General features: G+C 39.5%; 1 non-coding gene and 1 pseudogene across 2 annotated transcripts; one reads left to right on the top strand and one right to left on the bottom strand.

Moving 5' to 3' along the window:
• Positions 1-3,613: 3,613 nt before the first annotated feature.
• LOC111726821 lies at positions 3,614-3,720 on the bottom strand. The gene has a single exon (XR_002774512.1). It is a non-coding gene; the product is annotated as a U6 spliceosomal RNA (small nuclear RNA).
• A 2,266-nt stretch (positions 3,721-5,986) lies between these two features.
• Positions 5,987-7,104, top strand: LOC100959673 (annotated as a pseudogene). The gene is made up of 2 exons (XR_154039.2): positions 5,987-6,305; positions 6,477-7,104. The product of XR_154039.2 is annotated as a cyclin-dependent kinase 1-like (transcript).
• Positions 7,105-8,915: the final 1,811 nt, after the last annotated feature.

The following is an 8,915-nucleotide window of genomic DNA, read 5'->3' as shown; positions in this document are numbered from 1 at the left end:
TCATATCCTTATAGTCTAAACTGGGACACAACTAAGGATGAAAGGGGGTCAATTACTATAATTGCACTGGGATAATGGGCATTCACTGGAAAGATCTTTGGAGAACCAGAACTTGAGTACATCCCAGAGGGGGTGAACAGAACACCTGCTCAATACCCCGAGTTCCATCTTTTGTTTCAGTCACTGAAGCAGCACTTGGTTTGGTTCAGGCTTCCCCTCTTTGCCATGGGGTGGATCATGGTGGGCTTCGCTAGGCCCCACACCTGTATAGCCTGGAAATGCAGTGGGATGCACCTGGTGGGCCTTCCCAGATGGGGATGGAAGCCATTGGGTAAATGCTTCCACCATGTCATTCTCGTGGCTGCTTCTCAGATGCATGAGGCCCTCAGAATATTCCTTAGGATGAGCACTGGCTGACCAGGGCAGCACCACCTTGGAAATTCATCCTTGGATTGGCCTTCTCTCCTTCCCTGTTTCACTGCCACCTGTACTTAAAACTTTGCCTCAGGCCTTGCTTTCAGGGGAACCCAGGCTGCAATAGTTGGGCCTGGAATTTTGAAGTGAGATCACTCAGTGGGCAAAGGTGATAAGGATTCTATTGCAGTTATTTACAAATAGCATATCCTACCCTCCAGTATACTTTAAATCCTTGCTAGATGACTTATGATACTTAATACAAGGTAAATGCTATGTAATAGTCGTACTGTATTGTTTAGGGAGTAAGGGCAAGAAAAAGAAGTCTGCACTTTTTTTCATTCACGATAGGTGGAGTGGTGACCCCTGGCCAGCAGTGTCTTAATTACTGGGACTCTTATGGGTTGAGATAAGGGGCAGGCAGAATGCAAAGCATTGGGCTGTGTGAAAACTGCCAACCTTAAAATGGTAGGGGAACAAGGGTAACCGTAAGGATTGAGTTGGCTGGTGTGTTTAGATGGCTCTGAAGCTAAATGCATTAATGTATACAGTTATGATTTAATAAAATAAAGTGAAGAAAACCAGCAGGGTCAAATCAGTCAATTATAAATACAAGGAATGTCGTGAAAGCCAGAGGGTCTGTGTGGAAGTGCGTCACTCAATTGTGCTGACATTTGGACTCTCGAGGTCACACTCCCAGCAACTTAGACCAGGTAAGGCACCAGTGAAGGGTGAGAGAAGTCCAAAGCAGATGGTAGAAGAGGGAGATGAAGAATATTATTGTGGTCTTGGAATCAGCTGAAACTGTAACAACTGGAACTTGTTCCACTAACCATCTTAAATTAAATCTTTGTAGAGATTATGACTGGTCATCGTCTGAAAGAGGAAAGGCACAAGAGGTAAGTGCAAGGACTAGATTGTACCTCTGCCTATAACAGTCTAGATCCTCCTGCTTTTGTCTTTTCTGTGATTAAAGGTCCATTCAGGTATCAATCAGCTTTGTTCAGGTGCAGCCTGACAAAGACTAGCCTTGCCCTGTGCTTCTTCAATGCTGGAGAGTCTTATCACCGCACCATGGGAGCCAGATCAGTACTCAGGCAACACAACTCAGAAGTATGAGGGAGTTGGTATCTGTGAGACTGTCAGCCTTGACCAGTAGAGATTAGGGTCAATGAGTAACTGCTTTCCTCTTTATTCTCCTAGTCAGTTTTGGGTTGCAATTTATGAGACTCAGAAGTCCTGCAGCACCGGTCATCTGTAACATGGCAGACTTGGTAACATTTGCATCCTTGTAATTTCTTTCCCTTTTCATTGCTCATTCCTCCATCCTACACTTCTGGTCCCTGAGATCACATTTCAAAACAAACTACTATGTTTAAGCCTCTGCTTCAGGTTCTGTTTTTAAGAGAACCCAGACCAAGACAGACACAAACAGAGCAGACAAGTTGGGGTACAAAACAAAGAAGAAACTGTGATCTGGTATTAAACTGCAGGAATATTTTGGGACATCAGAGGCCAATTTGGGACTATGATATTTCTAATAATGAAGATGACACATTTAGGCCACATGCTTCCTTGTTAGAAACTCCATAACCAGAGGATACAACAATTTTAGAGCTGGAAGGATCCTTGGATCTCATTTTTAGCCTATCTTTTACTTTAAAGAAAAGTAAGTTTGGGCTGTGAATATATTCCAGTACATCTGATAAAAGGGAGTGCAGTATGTCAAATCATCTGACACTAACCAAAATAATGAAATGGTCCCTAAAGTGTAAAGTTATCTAAGTATCTTGAAGATAGAGGAACAGGAAAAACAGAGTTAGGATAAAGTTAAATGAAGTGAAAGTTGAATTGTGTTTAAAAAGTTCGGGAAGTGGAGATATTTCAGAGAGAGAGACAGAGGGAGAAAAAAAAACCCTTTCCTGGAGATAGATCTTTCTTGGGACTTGTTAAGTTTTTGGCTGTGAATGAAGGGAACTAACACATCCTGCTTGCCAAGCTTTGGGCATATTAGGCGATGTGAGGTGTGCATTACTATCTCCACTTCATAGACCAGGAAGTTGGCACTTCAGAGGCTGAGACTCTCCACGAGATTTCCATGTATAATCCAAGGGCTCACGATTGCATCATCTTCCTTCCACCTCACCATGTTTCCTCTGCTGATGAGGAAACCCAGTCTCCCCTATCCTCTGAACTTCCAGAGTTTCTCAGCATCTTGCCAGGGCTGTGAGCAGAGTCCATTAGAAGCAGATCATAGATCATTCCTTCTGGTGTCTCCATCCCAAACCTCCTATAAAAAGAATAACTCAATTTTACCTTCAAGCCTAATTTAACAAGCTATTTTCTACCTTTTCCTTTCTGCCTCCTAGCTTAAACATTTCTACCAGAATGCTGGTTATAACTGGAAGACAATTTCATTGAAAAAAAAAAGAAGATAGTTCCCACTTAGAGCAGAGTAAGAACCAAGCTTTTAGCAGATAAGGTGGCTGTTTGAATCAGTTAGTGAGAGTATTACATGCCGATCAATGTCAACTTTTAAAAATTGTATTCTTTATGCTTTGATAGGGATTTATTCATTTGTTGAATAGATTTTGTATTTTAGAGTGTGTAGACCTCTACTTTTCAGCAAAGCAGGAAGTAGCCACACATGGCTATTGAAATGCAAATTAATTAATATTAAATTAAAATTTAAAATTTGGTATTTCAGTCATATTAGTCTCGTTTCAAGTACCCAAAAATCACCACATGTGGCTAACAGTTACCAAACTGGACGAGGCAAACATGGAACACTCCTATCCCCACAGAAGTTCTGTTGGACAGTCAAGGCCACACTGGACATGCTGTTATGTGAGAGGGAGAGAGAATGGGAAATATGCAAATTTTAAAAATGATAAGAGGTAATTAGTCTTATAAAGAAAATACAGTGTGCTGGGGTGATGAATATTAGGAGATGCCTACTTCATACAAGGAGGTCGCCTGAAGGGTGTGAGGAAGCCACTGGGAAGCATTCAAGGTGGAAGGGATGCCAGGTGCAAAAGTCTGAAATAAAGGGCTGGGGAGTAAAGACGGTGAGAGCTTTGGACATCTGGGGGAGGAAAATGGAAATTCATGGCACAACACAGGAGGTTTGTGAGAGAACAGCTTTATGACAGTACTTGGGAACAGCAGTTTTTTGTTTTTTTGTTTTTTTTTTTTTTGCAAAAATATGGAAAGCTTCATGAATGTGTGTGTCAGCCTTGTGCAGTGGCCATGCAAATCTTCTCTGTATCATTCCAATTTTAGTATATGTGCTGCCAAAGCAAGCACGAGAACAGCAGTTCTTAAATGTACTGTGTACTAAAATCACTTGGAGGGCTTCTTAAGATGACTGTTGAGCCCACTTCCAGAGTTCCTCACTCAGCAGGTCTGGATGGGGCCCAAGGATCTGCTTTTCCAACTTGCTTTCAGGTAGTGCCCATGCTGCTAGTCTGGGGGCCACACCTTGAGAACCACTGATTTGGTGGATGAAGAAATGAAAGCTCAGGAACATAACATCACTAGCCTGAGTCCCACAGCTAGTTAGTTCGGGAGACAGAAAGCCAGGGGAAGAGAGAAGGCAAGACGATGGAAAGTTTGCTGCAGTTCTCAAACTCCTATCTCACTTCCCTGAGAGGGGACACATGGAAGCTGAGCACTGAGGGATTTTTGATGTGACGCTAATGGTGGGAAGTAGAAGCTCATCTTTGCATGGTGTGTAAGGATCTACGTGTGATTTAATATGGTTCATTTCAAAGGATTAGCAGCTAATCAAGAACATGCGGGGGTGTGGTGGTGGAGGCCAGATGGCCGACTGGAGCCAGCTTTCCACAGAGGCTCCCATCCAAAAGGAGAGATAAAGGACAGAAGTTTAGCAAGTAAGCTGATGGTTTGGAGCTGAGCCAAGACAGAAGGTTGAAGAATGCATTATCAACCCTGCTGGGGTGAGCTGCAACCCCAAGGATACAAACAATAGGTACAAAATTCATCTCCAAGTGGATGGGAGTTCCCTCCCCCTTGAGAACGGCTCACAGTATACTTTCTATAAACAAGTGAGCAGAGTTTAAATGTCCTCCCATTTTATCCTACGTGAGAGACCCTCTAAAAACCAGACTTCCTTTCCCTACTAGGGTGCCATGGCTCTCTCCTGCCAGGCATAAAACTGTATCAAACTGTATATATTCTCCAAAAAGAAATTTGCCATAACTAAACCAGCTCTCCAGGATATTCTCAGACCTATCCTCCATAATGACCAGCACAATCCTCCACCACAAAAGTAAACTCACTCAGAAACTTTTGATCAAATTCCAACTTCCACAGTGGCAAAAGGATTAAAATTCTATCAGGCTTATCAATATTCTCAATTAATGTGAATGGCTTAAATTATCCTCTAAAGAGGCGCAGGTTGGCTGACTGGATAGGAAAACTCAGGCCAGATATCTGCTGCATACAAGAATCTTGTCTTACCTTAGAAGATAAATATAGACCCAGGGTGAAGGGATGGTCATCTATATTCCAGGCAAATGGAAATCAGAAAAAAGCAGGTGCTGCAATTTTATTCGCAGATACAATAGGCTTTATACCAACAAAAGTAAGGAAAGAAAAGGATGGTCACTTCATATTTGTTAAGGGTAATACTCAATATGATGAGATTTCAATTATTAATATTTATGCACCTAACCAGAGTGCACCTCAATTTATAAGAGACTCTAACAGACATGAGCAACTTGATTTCCTCCAGCACCATAATTATCGGAGATTTCAAGACTCCTTTGGCAGTGTTGGATGGATCCTCCAATAAGAAGCTGTGCAAAGAAATTTTAGATTTAAACATAACCATTCAACATTTGGATTTAACAGACATCTACAGAACATTTCATCCTAACAAAACTGAATACACATTCTTCTCGTCAGCCCATGGAACATACTCCAAAATCGATCACATCTTAGGTCACAAGTCTAACCTCAGCAAATTTAAAAGAATAGAAATCATTTCATGCATCTTCTCGGACCATCATGGAATAAAAGTTGAACTCCGTAACAACAGGAATCTGCAGACTCATACAAAAGAATGGAAGCTAAATAACCTTATGCTGAATGATAGCTGGGTCATAGATGAGATTAAGAAGGAAATTGCCAAATTTTTGGAACAAAACGATAATGAAGACATGAACTATCAGAACCTCTGGGATACCACAAAGCAGTCCTAAGAGGGAAATTTATAGCACTGCAAGCCTTCCTCCAGAGAATGGAAAGAGAGGAAGTTAACAACTTAATGGAACATCTCAAACAACAGGAAAAGGAAGAACACTCTAATCCTAAACCCAGCAGAAGAAAAGAAATAGCCAAATTAGAGCAGAATTAAATGAAATTGAAAACAAAAGGATTACGTAACTGATCAATAAATCAAAAAGTTGGATTTTTGAAAAGGTCAATAAGACACTTAGCTTCAAAGCTGGCTCTTGGAAGTTGAGAGAGTAGCAACGCTAAGGTGGTAGCTGCTGCTGCAACTGCCAGGGGATAATAAGCTGGGATCTGCCATACTTATTGATTAACTATGGAAGATTATACCAAAATAAAGAAAACTGGAGCGGGTACCTATGGAGTTGTGTATAAAGGTAAACACAAAACTACAGGTCAAGTGGTAGCCATGAAGAAAATCAGACTAGAAAGTGAAGAGGAAAGGGTTCCTAGCACTGCAATTCGGGAAATTTCTCTATTAACAGAACTTCATCATCCAAATATAGTCAGTCTTCAAGATGTGCTTATGCAAGATTCCAGGTTATATCTCATTTTTTAATTTCTTTCCATGGACCTCCAGAAATATTTGGATTCTATCCCTCCTGGTCAGTTCATGGATTCTTCACTTGTTAAGAGTGATTTATACCAAATCCTTCAGGGGACTGTGTTTTGTCACTCTAGAAGAGTTCTTCACTGAGACTTAAAACCTCAAAATCTCCTAATTGATGACAAAGGAACAATTAAACTGGCTGATTTTGGCTTTGCCAGAGCTTTTGGAATACCTATTTGGGTGTATACACATGAAGTAGTAACACTCTGGTACAGATCCCCAGAAGTATTGCTGGGGTCAGCTCATTACTCGACTCCAGTTGACATTTGGAGTATAGGCACCATATTTGCACAATTAGCAACTAAGAAACCACTTTTCCATGGTGACTCAGAAATTGATCAACTCTTCAGGATTTTCAGAACTTTGGGCACTCCCAATAATGAGGTGTGGCCAGAAGTAGAATCTTTACAGGCCTATAAGAATACATTTCTCAAGTGGAAACCAGGAAATCTAGCATCCCATGTCAAAAACTTGGATGAAAATGGCTTAGACTTGCTCTCGAAAATGTTAGTCTATGATCCTGCCAAACGAATTTCTGGCAAAATGGCATTGAATCATCCATATTTTAATGATTTGAACAATCAGATTAAGAAGACTTAACTTTCTGACAAAAAGTTTCCACATTCCAGATAGCTGTATTTTTTACTGTTAACTCTATTTTTGTCTTGTATATTTTTCTTTTCTTTGTTGTAAAACTTATGCTGTACCTCATCTTCTAATTTCAAAAATATAACTTAAAAATGTAAATAGTCTATATGAATTTAAATATAATCTGTATATGTGTGTAGGTCTCACTGTAACAACCGTTTGTTACTATAATAAAACTATAAATCTAAAAAAAAAAGAAAAAGTCAATAAAATAGATAAACCTTTGGCTAACCTAAGTAGGATAAAAAAAAAAGAGTAAAATCTCCAATTTCATCAGTCAGAAATGGTAATGATGAAATAACAAAAGACACCTCAGAAATTAAAAAAATCCTTAATGAATATTACAAGAAAATTTATTCTCAGAAATATGACAATCTGAAGGAAATCAACCAATACTTGGAAGCATGCCCCCTTCCAAGACTTAGCCAGAATCAAGTGGAAATGTTGAATAGACCTATATCAAGTTCTGAAATAGCATCAACTATACAAAATCTCCCTAAAAAGAAAAGCCCGGGACCAGATGGCTTCACATCAGAATTCTACCAAACCTTTAAAGAGGAACTAGTACCTATATTATTCTACCTTTTCCAAAATATAGAAAAAGAAGGAGTACTACCCAACACATTCTATGAAGTCAACATCACCTGGATCCCCAAACCAGGAAAAGACCCAACAAGAAAAGAAAATTAAAGACCAATATCACTAATGAATATTGATGCAAAAATATTCAACAAAATCCTAATAAACAGAATCCATCAAAACATCAAACTAATTATACACCATGACCAAGTGGATTTTATCCCAGGGTCTCAAGGCTGGTTCAAGATACGTAGATCTATAAATATAATTCAGCAGATAAACAAATTAAAAAACAAAGACCATATGATTCTCTCAGTTGATGGAGAAAAAGCTTTTGATAATCCATTCATGATCCATTCATGATCACGAATATTTTCACGAAATTTTCACGAATATTTTATGAGGAGGACACCCCAGGCAATTGAAGCAACATCAAAAATACACTACTGGGACCTGATCAAACTAAAAAGCTCTGCACAGCCAAGAATACAGCAAGTAAAGCAAGCAGACAGCCCCCAGAATGGGAAAAGATATTTGCAGGTTATGTCTCTGACAAAGGTTTAATAACCAGAATCCATAGAGACTCATGCATCAGCAAGAAAAGAACAAGTGATCCCATCTCAGGATGGACAAGGGACTTGAAGAGAAACTTCTCTAAAGAAGACAGGCACATGGCCTACAGACACATGAAAAAATGCTCATAATCCTTAATCATCAGAGAAATGCAAATCAAAACCACTTTAAGATATCATCTAACTCCAGTAAGATTAGCCCACATCACAAAATCCCCAACCAGAGATGTTCACGTGAATGTGAAGAAAAGGGAACATTTCTACATTGTTGATGGGAATGCAAACTAATACGTTCCTTTTGGAAAGATGTTTGGAGAACACTTAGAGATCTAAAAATAGACCTCCCATTTGATCCTATAATTTCTCTACTAGATATATATCTAGAAGACCAAAAATCACATTATGACAAAGATATATGTACCAGAAAGTTTATTGCAGCCCAATTCATAATTTCTAAGTCATGGAAGAAGCCCAAGTGCCCACTGACCCATGAATGGATTAATAACTTGTGGTATATGTACACCATGGAATACTATGCAGCCTTAAAGAAAGATGGAGATTTTACCTCTTACATGTTTACATGGATGGAGCTGGAACATATTTTTCTTAGCAAAGTATCTGAAGAATGGAAGAAAAAGTATCCAATGTACTCAGTCTTACTATGAAACCAAATGTATAGCTTTCATATGAAAGCTATAACCCAATTATAGCTCAAGAAAAAAAGGAAAGAGGAGAGGGAAGGGAGGGGAGGGGGAGGATGGGTGGAGGGAGAATAATTGGTGGGACCACACCTACAGTGCATCTTACAAGGGTACTTGTAAAATTTACTAAGTGTA

This window comes from Otolemur garnettii, unplaced genomic scaffold (genome assembly GCF_000181295.1).
Source record: "Otolemur garnettii isolate 467f Iridium unplaced genomic scaffold, OtoGar3 scaffold00081, whole genome shotgun sequence".
Lineage (NCBI taxonomy): Eukaryota > Metazoa > Chordata > Mammalia > Primates > Galagidae > Otolemur > Otolemur garnettii.
Note: the sequence above shows the minus strand (reverse complement) of the source record. Positions and strands in the feature narration are given on the sequence as shown.